This window comes from Erinaceus europaeus, chromosome 17 (genome assembly GCF_950295315.1).
Source record: "Erinaceus europaeus chromosome 17, mEriEur2.1, whole genome shotgun sequence".
NCBI classification, from domain to species: domain Eukaryota; kingdom Metazoa; phylum Chordata; class Mammalia; order Eulipotyphla; family Erinaceidae; genus Erinaceus; species Erinaceus europaeus.
This window is the reverse complement of record NC_080178.1, coordinates 44,961,075-44,973,471: the sequence shown is the minus strand read 5'-3', so window position 1 is coordinate 44,973,471 and position 12,397 is coordinate 44,961,075. Positions and strand designations below refer to the sequence as shown.

Sequence of the window (12,397 nt, the reverse complement as noted above, 5' to 3'; positions counted from 1 at the left end):
AGCAAAGCAAAAAGTTAAGCAATACAAAATGACTATGTATCTCAACTACAAAACAGAAAACTTGAGAGTAATGTAAATTGGAATTACTCTAAACTGGACAGTTTCTTAAAGATGCTTTCCACTGCAAAGTAACTGTAATGCTGAGTGTTCAGCACGTACCTTGAGACTATTCACACAGTTGAAGGAGGATTTACATTTCTTTGACTTCCATTTCCCTTCCACCAGCTTTTCCTTCCATGTGTATTCAGGGTATTTGTAGGTGTATTGGGGCATTCTGTATTTGTGCCACTTTCTACACTGACAGCATCATCCTGCAAGGAATAAGTTTAGGGGAAAAAATCCACCAAGTGTTAACACTCTTTTTTAGTAGCAAATTACTTTTACTGGATAGCCTGACTGATCTAAAAAGAAAAAGCATTTTCTAAGAAACAGACTTTTTTGTTTCCAAATAAAGATTAAAAAGCATACCAGCTGGTGTCAGCAGGCTCACCTGTGGAGTGTACAGGCTACCATGTCTAAGACCCTGGGTCTGAGTCCCAGGCTACCATAGAAGACAGATTGTGGGGTGGGGGTAGGGCTTCAGGAGTATTGGAGATGTGCTGTGGGGTCTCTGCTGTCTCTCTATCTCTCTTATATCTCACCTATCATCTAGAGAAAAGAAAAAAGGGGAAGGTTGGGGACAGCAGATGGCTTACCAAGGTGCCAGCACAAGTCACCACATGGTAACATCTTGGATGGATGGGGGGTTTGCCAAGTGGTGGAGTGGTGTTACAGTCTATCTCATTCTCTGTCACTTACCCTTTATCACAAGAAGAAAAAAAGAAGAAACTGGACACTACAAACAGTAGAGTCCTCTAAGCATTAAAGTCCCAAGTGCATTCTAGAATTGTTGACTTGACATGTCAGCAAAAAATACAAAGAAAGCACCCCCAGTGAGAATGGTCAGAATGATACTACCTCTATGTGGCCTCATGTGTGCCAGTCTCTTTAATATTCTGGCTTATTTCGCATAACTGATCTTTTGCTTGGGAGGGCTGCAGGTTTCAAACTCACTTGCACTTAACCTGCTGTGACACCTCCGACTCCCTATCTGTGGGAATTCTAACCTGCTAACTGTATCCAGTCTCAGCTTCTAATCACTACAAAAACTTGCCTAACAAAATTTAAGAGAATAAAACATTTCCCAAGGACAGGAGTAAAAGAGGTAAAAAATGTCAACTCCTGGTGGTGCAAAACACAAGGACTGGTGTAAGGATCCCAGTTCAAGCCCCTGCTTCCCCTCCCGAAGGGGAGTCGCTTCACAAGCAGTGAAGCAGGTCTGTAGGTGTCTTTCTCTCCCCCCTCTGTCTTCCCCTCCTCTCTCCATTTCTCTCTCTGTCCTATCCAACAACAACGATATCAATAATAACTACAACAATAAAACACGGGCAACAAAATGTAAACTCCCAATACAGAGTAATATTGGAACTCAAGCAGGAAAGGAAAAATGATGTAAAATGCAGTCTCCAGAAATTTCAAGTACAAATACCACAGGCAAGCCCCCACTATCTTGTATACTTTGAAAGTCAAGGCCTAGCTTGCAAAGGCTGTGTCTGTGCTGGTGTATTTCAGTGATGGAGACTCTAGGGACTAGATGTGTAAGATGTAACCTTACTCCTAACAGGGGTCCAAAGCAAATAAACATCACACACCCTGAGAAACTTACACCAGCCTCCTGTGACAAACCAGTTTAAGCTATGATCTATCGATCTATCAGAAGAGGCTTCATATTTTAGAAGAGCAACTTTGAACACATCGTCACTGAGACAGTTTGAGGACCTCACTGGATAGAAACTTCACAATGAAACTGGGCTTAGTGGTAATATTCTTTTTTTTTTTTTCTTTTCCTTTTTATCAGAGTATGGCTCAGCACGGGCTGCTGGTGGTGCTGGGGGCTGAATTTGGAACTCTGGAGCCTCAGGCAGAAAAGTGATTGTGCAGAACCATTATGCAGGTCTCCCTTGCCCTAATAATGCCAACCTGTTATTATTATTCCATGTCTCGTGACTGCCTCAACACAGTCAGTCAATACAGGCCTAGATGATTCACCAAGGTTCATGGCAGAGCTTAAAAAATTTAGTAATAGTCATCATAATCATAACAGTAATAGATCCGACTCTGGAAGTTGGGGAGGAGGCACAGCAGGCAGGGTGCAGGTTTTGCAAACGCAAGGTCGCAGGTTCGAACCCCCAGTCCGCACATGCCAGGTTCCTGCTCCAGTCTCATTAACAGAACTTTTAACAATGTTTTAGAAAATTATCAATGTTATTTATTTTATTAATTTATTTTATTAATTTAATTAATTTAATTTATTAAATTATCAATGTCAATTATCAATGACCAGGGGTGGTGAAAGAAGGGGAAGGGAAGAAAGGGAAAGGGAGATAAGTCTGTAAAAACCAGAACCTCAAGAAGCCAGGAGTCCTTGCTCAGACTCCCTGCTGCCAGCGGGGTGGGAGCAGAGCACAGCCAGAGCCCTGTGCTGCCAGCCCCAGCGCCACACTCACAATCTCATCCCCAGACAGGTCCGGGTTGCTGTTCTCCTCTCCTAGCTGCTCAGCTTCTGCTTCTTAGCGGCAGGTATGTAGCTTCCTGCCTTCACAGCCGCCTCCCTCTTGGACATGTTCCCCTGCTGCCACCACTGTGGCAAAGGGCTCCCAGCCTCCGTGGGCGGGTGACCGCCACACTGCTGACAATGGGGCGCAGGGCGCCTGCCCGCACGTGTCTGGCCCGTCCACGACTGAGAGTGATTGCCGGGCTCTGAAGGCAGCGCCTCGCCTCGCCTCGCCTCGCCTCTCCTCGCCTCTCCTCGCAGGACCCCTGCAGGACCCCTGGCCACCGGTGCTTGGACAGCAGAGGCGGGCTCCGAGGGTTTCCCCTCAACCCCAGCTCCTACGCAAATGCTGCAGGAACACTGCCCAGCCCTCTGCGCTGGGCCTCATTGAAGACACTGACGTCTGGGTTGTGGACTCGCCCATTCGGCCTTGGTGGCCCACCGCACTGCTCCATATTAAAACCCTCACGTTATGCACAGGGATGTTCACAGCCCAACTTTTTAAACTGAGACCGGCATTGAAAAGCTAGAGGAAGCCGGACTGGCCTCCCCCATCCTGTTGGTGGAAGAGTCTCTGGCAGGTGCGCAGGCACCAGTTGAGTTCTCCCGTGGGCGCTGATCCAGGCCACGCCCCATCGGGCCAAGTCCCCTCTGGGTTGTGCTCTCAGACCAGGGGGATGTGACCTGGGATGGGTTTCTAGGCGCCGCCCCTTGTTCTGCTCAGGGCCGCCCTATTCAGCCCTCATGGATATTTATGAGACTGAGTGATAGGTGTCCTCCAGGTGGTGCTCCTGCTGGGTCAAGTGGAAGAAATCAATCTAGAACTAGGAATATTGGTCTAAACACTCAAGTGCTCTTTTTATTATTTATTTATTTATTTTTAAAAGTTAGCCAGAGCACTTTTCAGCTTTCCTATTCTTTACTCCTCTGGGAGTATGGACCCAGGGTCATTATGGGGTGCAGAAGGTCAATGTCCGGCTTCTGTAATTGCTTCCCCGATGAACATGGGCATTGGCAGGTTGATCCATCCAGTCCTATATAGGACATACGCCCTGAAATGCTCCTGCACCCGCATAAGATAATGTCACATGTAGAGCAAGCCCCGTTCTTTGAAATGCCCCCTGCAGACCAGCATAAGATAAAGTCTTGTGCAGGGCAAGCCCTATGCGGCCCCTGAGTTCTCTCAAATGCTTCTTACACCAGCATAAGATATAGTCCTGTGCAGGGCAAGCGCTACATCTGTATAGCCTGATAAAGTTAGACGTACATGTCACGAAGCCCCCAATTTTCATTGACTGGAAATGACCTAATCCACACTCCAGCCTAGCTCAGGAATAAAAAGCCCCAGACTTTTGAACATGGATGGCAACTTTTGAACTGCATGGTAGTCTGTAAATACATCCAGCATACCCCGTGGCAATCAACACACTGACATCAGTCACGGAGGCATCTGCAGATTCCGAACCAAGCCAGTAAAGGATTCAGACCATCTCCCTGGACCAGAAATGGACCAGATCAGGACCAACACCAGACCAGATCAGGACCAGAACCAGGACCCAGCCGGACCAGAACCAGGACCCAGCCGGACCAGAACTCTGCCTGGACCAGCTTTCTCAACCTGAGGACATCACTTGTTATGACCTTACCTGCGCACCTACCTGTCTTATACTGAGGAGGTATTTGGGATACATAATTGTAATTATAAGAATTTGATGTCAGAATATTATTGAGATTTATAAACTGCATTTAAATAATTTAATCTAAGAGTGTGATGTTAAAGTGTAACATAGTGTTAGAGCCGCCCCATCTAGTGTCACTAAATGAGTACTGCAGCACTTATAAAATAACAGCCTTGGTCTCCACTGGCAGAATTCTTTCTCCTATTTAATTAATGAATATCAGGGTCATTTTTTCGGTCTATGCTCACGACAGTCTGGAAATTGGTAGCTGAAAAAGAGTTAAGATATAAAGAAGATCAAATTTTTGACTAATCATAAACCTAAAGGCAAGAATATTGCAGATATAGATTTGGGGTCTCTGTTTTGGAAAAAGCAGGTAGGTATATTTTATTTACTAGTTTTTGCCTGAGCCTGAGATCTGATATGCAGGTGGACCCAAATTATTGTCTGGGGAGATGGCATCATAGTTGCAAAAAGGACTGGAAAGCTGGATGAGGGAAGAGAGTAGTTCCCAAATATGGGAAAACTATATAAATATTGTTAACTGTAAATCCCACCAGTTTGATCTGAGGCCCATATTCATCACAGGAGCCTATGTAACCTCTGCATCCCTGTAGGTCTGAGCTCAGATTCTGTGGTCACTACTAGAAACACTCTAGGCTGCACTAATTTCAGGACCTATCTTCCTCGGCTGGTAGGTAGGGTAAGTTATCCAACCTCCCTTTGGATAATTGAACAGTCCTACCATTGTTGATCTACCTTGAGGGAAAGGTCCTCAACATAAGAGGCCCACAAAGGGGTCCATTATATTGGTCCTGATGGAGATGACCAGTGGCAGTGGTGACAGGGATCTCTTAGAGGTCTAGGCCCATCGTGTCTCCGTGGGAATCCCAGGACTCCCTGACTAGGGTGATGGGGTGGCCTGGTAGTGACTAAAGAGTCATCATTAAAGTATGCCAGTCTCTTGCCCTTTTTCAGCTTTAATAGTCCTTATTTTGACAAGGTTAGCTTTGGAGTGATGGAGGGAAGTGTAATAGGAAATAGATGAAATAGGTATCTAGGTCTAAGTAGAAACTATTTGATTAGGTACTTTATGGTGTCTTTTTAATTTTTCTACTTTGTTTCACTTATAGACTCACTGCAAAATATTGTGCACCTTTGCTTAAAGGTATTTATTCTCCCCTAATTTATGAATACATGTGTATATATGCCCTATCTCATGGGCCCTGGTCTATATCTAGGTTTTGAGACTTTGTTAAGAAGTAGACCGCCTGAAATGGAATTTAGGAGACCTATGAGCTAGGAAAGGTAATGAAGCTGAAGAGTTGACATTCAACGCCTGACGTCTCTGAACACAGGCTGAAGTGAAACATGCCAAGGTGGTACTGGTTGCATTGATGAGGTTGATGCAGTATCAGTTGGTATGACTTGAGAGAAGCATGCTGGAAAGTGAGCCCCACCCTTAAGGTTCCAGGACTGAGAGAAATACTAGCTTTATAGGGAAAGGGAAAGGTTCCAGATGTCTTAGGGTTTAAGAAGGCAATAGATTGCTCTAACCAAATTATTTGGCAATTGGGTTAACTTTGAGAACCCCATTCTTAAGATTTGCTATATCATAGAAAACCTTACCATAATTTATGTCCTTTAATGCTATTTTTATAAAAACCATGTCTTAGAAAGTAATGCAAACAGTTGTCTCTGTACTCCTTGGTCTAAGCTTTTAGGAGATTTAATATTTCAAAGAACAAGTCATTATTAGAAATGTGTTAGCAAATGAGCACATCCAAAAATGGGCAGAGGAGATGAACAGAATATTCACTACAGAAGAGATAAAAGGTTAGCAAACATAGGAAAAATTGTTCCAGGTCACTGATTATCAGAGAAATGCAAATAAAGACAACAGTGAGATACCACCTCACCCATGTAAGAATGGCATATATCAAAAAGGACAGCAGCAACAAATGCTAGAGAGATTGTGCAGACAAAGGAGACCTCCTATAGTGCTGTTGGGAATGTAAACTGGCCCACCCTCTGTGGAGAGCAGTCTGGAGAACTCTTACAAGGCTAGACATGGACCTTCCTTATGACCCAGTAATTCCTCTCATAGGGATATACCCTAAGGACTCCATAACACCCAACCAAAAAGATATGTGTACACCTATGTTCAGCAGCACAATTTGTAATAGCTAAACCCTGGAAACAACCCAGGTGCCCAACAACAGATGAGTGGTTGAGAAAGTTGTGATATTTACATATATATATATATATATATATGTATATATATGTATATGTATATATATAATGTAGCTATTAAAAATAACTATTATGGGAAAGAGATGAACATAGAGTGCATACTCTCCTGATTTACCCATGTGAATATTTTAATCTATGTATCTGGTAAAGAAGTGCCTTTCCTCTCTAATATGGAGACATAGCCTCAGACTGCATTTTCTTTGTGCTTGCTCTCTTGGCAATTAAAACAGTGGCTGTAGTTGCTACCCCTCCTCCCCTCCACATTGCTAAGCTAATGGGCCCCAGACAGCAGTGCTAAAGGTACCTGATGACTAGGGAATAAATTGAGCTGTCTCAAGACTGATCCATGATAGGCACTATTTTCTCCCCCTTTTTAACCAAACCACGGATAAGGAAGATCTATAGCAGTTACTGGAAAGATTGCCTTTGTCTGTTTCTGCCTACTTTGTAATTGTAAAACAAACCTGCTCCCTCCACCCCTCTGCTGAAGGGGGCCTCACTAAAACTGTGTGCTTTACAAAACTGTGGGGAGAACTTCTCAGAGGGACCTGGAGTCTCTTATACACCGGTGTAATAAAGTCCTCTAATGCACCAAATACTGGCTCAAGTCTTGCACTTTGGGAATCATTTCTGTAAAATAATGGACCCACATTCTCTGACCCATCTTGGAGGGAGATAGAAGGAATTTTGGCCTGAGCCAGACATCTAATATGCAGGTGGACCCAGGCTATCTAGGGATTTTGTGTCATAGTTGGAAAAAGGACTAGAATGCTGGGTCAGGGAAAAGAGTAGGGAGAACATTCTTTATTGGATGGTAAGCTCAAGGCTTTAGTCACTGAGCACCCAACAAGAAAGCCTTCCAGTAGCATTGCTTTCAGAAAGCCTGTGAGTCATCTATAGACCGGCTGTAACACTCCTCTCTCCTTAGTTTCCAGAAACCTCAAACTGTGGATGTAAGTATAGCAAACACAGAAGCTTCAAAGAAATATCCAAACAGTGTTCCTTCCTTTCCTAGGTGAATGTAATGCCCCACAGGTTCCACGAGGCTACCAACACTGACCTCCAAAGTTCTCTGCCAAGTGCATACCACTCTGACACCACTGTACTGGATCTGGTGCCAGAACTAGAAAAAGGACATTCAAACTAATACCAAAACCCAAAGTCAACCCCATCCACCCTGCATAAGATTACCTTTTCAGACCTCAGTTTAGAAGAGGCAGGTCACAGTCAGACTCAGGCTAAAAAGAGAATGGGTCTAAGGCTGTGACTTCTGCATAACCAACACCAGACACTCCCTCCTGGGAGACGGGCTTATGTCAGAATTATGTCAGGCTGGCTGGGGTGCTGCTCAGAAATGAGTATTCTCCTAATGTCCTATTCAGATCCAGTGAACAACATTTTGACCCATTCCTAGAATTGAATTCAAGTTAAAAACCAACAATGAAACATTGGACAGTAGTCTGTGACTTCTACATAACCAAGTACAGACACTCACTCCAGGAAGACAAGCAGGTTAATTTCAGATTTATCAGGCTGGCTGGGGTGCTCTCAGAAGTGAGAATTCTCCTAGTGCCCTATTCAGGTCCAGTGAACAGACAAACTTTTAAAAAAAATTTTTTTTGTAATTTTATTTATTCATCTTCCCTTTTTATTGCCCTTGTTGTCTTTTTATTGTTGTTGTAGTTATTGTTGTTGTAGTTGATGTCGTCGTTGTTGGATAGGACAGAGAGAAATGGAGAGAGGAGGGGAAGACAGAGAGGAGGAGAGAAAGACAGACACCTGTAGATCTGCTTCACCACCTGTGAAGCGACTCCTCTGCAGGTGGGGAGCTGGGGGCTCAAACCGGGATCCTCATGCCAGTCCTTGCGCTTAGTGCACCTGCGCTTAACCCGCTGCACTACCGTCCAGCTCCCAAGATAAACATTTTGACCCACTACTAGAATTGAATTCAAGTTAAAAACCAGAATTATATCATTGGATAATATTACTGAAAATATCAGACCAAAAGGCAAACCAGGCAAAGACGATCTTCAAGATTTTAGGTATTATCTCCTAAAACCAGTGGGGAATGTGGCACGATCCCCACTTCCTTAATGTAACTGACTCCATCTTGACTTAACCTGAACCTATTCAACCACTTTACTTGCCAACAAAAAGTAGATACTAGTGTTCTGAAATTATTAATTGTTGATTGTTGATTGTTTCCGTAACAAGTTGTCCTGACTGCAGCAACAGACCGCCCAACCCCCACATCTTGGGCTTCTGTAACCTAGCTTGCTTCCTGCACTGGCCTCTATAAATGGTTGTGCTACAGTAAACTCCAGACAGCACTCTGAGCAGTAATTTTAGTTGTTGATATAATAAAGACTCTCAAATTTCTGGACGTTGGGCAGTAGCACTGTGGGTTAAGCACACAGGGAACAAAGTGCAAGGACTGGCTGAAGGATCCGGTTCAAACCCCGGCTCTCCACCTGCAGGGAAGTCACTTCACAGGCGGTGAAGCAGGTCTGCAGGTGTCTGTCTTTCTCTCCCCCTCTCTGTCTTCCCCTCCTCTCTCCACTTTTCTCTGTCCTACCCAGCAATGATGATATCAATAACAGCAATAATAATAGCTGCAACAATAATAAAAAAGAGCAACAAAAGGGAATACATAAATAAATATATTTTTAAAAAAGACTCAAATTTCACTGAACTGGCCTCAGGTGGTCTCTGATGCTTACCCTAAAACAACCTTACATATCTCTAACCTTACATTTGTGGTCAGAGGGTCCTTGGATAACAGTCTCGTAAAAGCCCAAGACTTCAAAGACAAGCTCCAGCTAGCCATGGACTCCACCACAGCTTCCCTGGCTTCTCTCCTGCACCAAATCTCCTCACATGCCAAGGTGGCTCTTCAAAATTGTCCTGAAGTAGACCTTCTGGTGGCAGAGAAAGGGGGGAATCTGTGTTTTCTTACAAGGAGAGTGCTTCTACTATGTTAATGAATCCGGCCTAATCAAGCAGATATTCTGGACACTCATAAAGCTTAGCAAAGACCTGTGATTCTACCATCTCTCTGCCACATCCCCAGAGGACGGCTGTGAGAACAAGGATTCTGAGTTGATGTAGACACTGCAAATCAAGCAAAATTGTGGCCACTGCCACAAACCAAGGAGCTCAGACTATCACACCCATCTTGCTGATTGCTGTTGATACCTCCTTTAATGAAACACACTTCATGAGAAATCCATTCTTGGGGGAGCACAAGAAGAAGTGTGAAGGTAAAAAAGCAAAAGGTAGGAACAGACACATGGTGTCATTGTAGGAAATATACTATCTCTGCATGTAGTGCAACAAGGTCAATAGTGCGGTATATTACAGTGTGGGCAAACAAAAATGGAATTAGAGGATGAGCAGATTCTGGAGATATCGGATGCTTAAGGAGAAGGAAGCAGTGTTCAAGAACCAGGTAGTGCAATGCTTTGATTTAGATGTGGTGCAGTGGGGGCAGCAGACAAGACAAGGTCACTGCAGATGTCCTGCGCATATCTGCCTGGCAGTGTGCCAAATCAGGCATTTCATGTGAGAATGAAGTTTGGGTCATGGCCAAGTTTCCAGGAACAGACTAAAGGCATGTTTGGTGCACTACGTTTAGGAGCTGATGCTACTTTCTGATCTCCTCACAGCTTATATAAATGCATTGGCGAAGGGCTTGGAGGATGAATGGAGGGTTTACTCTACACTGATGCATGAGTGCAGGAAAGAACATAGATGGCCACACATTTTCAGGTGCCATTCTGCTTGGCTTACTTGGGCCAGACCTTGGATTTGAAAATTAAAGGCCTTGACTGAAAAACCTCTCCTCAGCCAAAAAACAAAACAAACAAACAAAAAACACAGAAAAGCTGATAATTTGGACTCCTATGAAATGTAGCCTTTGTAGAAAGAAAGATTAGAAAATTAGTATTCTGCGTGAACAGAATTACATTTCCAGCCTTTCAAAATTTATTTTCTTTTTCCTTGCAAAGTTGAGACTAAATGCCAAAAAGGAACATTTTATGAAGTGTGTGGCCTAGTGGTCCAGAGGTGGCATAGTGGACAAAGCTCTGTTTCACAAGCATGAGGTCCTGAGTTCAATCCCTGGTAGCACATGTACCAGAGTGATGTTTTGTCCTTTCTGTCTCTCTCTCTCTCTATCTCTCTCTTTCTCATTGATAAAAATAAATAAATATTTAAAAAAATGAATGCAGCCTATAACCTCAGCCTTGCAGAAGCTATCAGAACAAACAAGAACAAGAATGCCACTTTTATGTAAGAGTTGTTTCTGCCTCTCTATTGAATATAATCCTGTCTTGGAATGTTTGAACCCACTCTCTGGAGGGCAGATTGAAGGGATGCCAGTGGCCTTTCAAGAGTGACACTTCCTCTCTGGGTGGGAGCTTATTCCAAAGAATCTTGGGCCCCTCCCCATACCCCCAGAACTGAGGTCTCCACATGAGGAAGAATCTCAGGTGGACTGTAGGTGCAGAAGGTTCTAGAAGCCTCATTTCAGATGGTAGTGAACATGCTTCACCACCATTTTTATGTTTTTAGTCACTATGCCTTCTTTTTGTATCTGCCTAAATCATCCTCTTTTCAAACCATTATCTAGTTAACCTGACAACTCTCTGGACATGATAGATAGTCCACTGTATTGTTCACCATGCAGGGCTTTGGGCCAGGGGTAGAGCTTAGTAGTGAAAGACTCTGTGATTGCACACCTGTGGATCTGGTGTTTGATTGCTCACACATACACACACACCCCATAGGGAAGAAAAAAAAAAGAAATACAACTTCTGTCTGTCACTGTAGCCCAAAGCTGCAGCCTTCACAATGGCTCTATGTTCCAGCTGAGACATAGACCTTAAAGACTGTCCATCTATAAGCCCATGGGCACCTACACCATCGTTGGGAAGAAAGAGAAAGCAGCAGTGAAGCATAGAATGTATGAAAGAACAGACAGAAGCCACTGTAGGAGATAAAAGAAAAAAAATTATCTCGAGCCACATTGAAAGTCAGCAACAAGACAAACAAATGCTGCAGAAAATCTAATAATAGTAAGGGGTGTGGGCCTTCATTCCCCACCATAACCCTCTCCTCCTTCCCCTCCCCCTCCTCCCCCACCCCCTTGACACTGTAGTAGAAACATGGGTGGACACATGGAGAGTTCATGACTGGCCCTAGCTCACCCCACCCTGGTTCTCATCTCACTCTCCCCAGTCACACTGTGAAGCTGTCACATGTCACATGTCACCCTATGAGATGAGATTTTAAATCAGTTAAAGGAAATGAACAGTTTTGAGTGGTAATTGATTGACCAGAAGAGGGATTTGGCTGAAAGCAAGCAGTCCCGGACCCCTCAGTTATCAGAGAGCTAGAGTTCGCTGTTCCTTCTCATGTCATTGACACTTTTTCTTTTTTTTCCTTTTATTTTTTGAAAAAAATATCGATCTTGTATAGAGATAGGGAGAGAGGCAGAGAGAAACCTGCTGCACTTCCCTCTTGAAGCTGGGGACATGAGGTTTGAACCTGGGTCCTTGCACACTGTAATGTGTGCCTTTAACTAGGTGCACCACCACCTGGCCTCTGCCTTTACCTCTTATTTAAAAGAGCGAGAGCAAAACTAGATTTCCCACTGAATCCAAAGAAGAGAGGACTTGGGGGTGCGGTGGTGGCAGTGGATGGAGTCAGACTCTTGCCTTCCCTCCAGGCATTTAGCAGAAAGATGTGCAGAACAGGATAGAAGGAATAAAATCAATTTCAGCCTACAGAAAGAATGGGATAAAGACTTTGTGCTGAAGCAGCAGTGAGATGAAGATGCCATGGCTTTTGACAAGTAATTGCCCTCTGGGGT

The 12,397-nt window shown here is 44.0% G+C and overlaps 1 protein-coding gene and 1 pseudogene across 1 annotated transcript in view; both read right to left on the bottom strand.

Moving 5' to 3' along the window:
- Window positions 1–2,662, bottom strand: part of LOC132533990 (polycomb protein EED-like) — a 474,032-nt pseudogene extending 471,370 nt beyond the window's left edge.
- LOC132533722 (polycomb protein EED-like) overlaps window positions 1–12,397 on the bottom strand; it is a 385,841-nt gene that overhangs the window by 243,602 nt on the left and 129,842 nt on the right.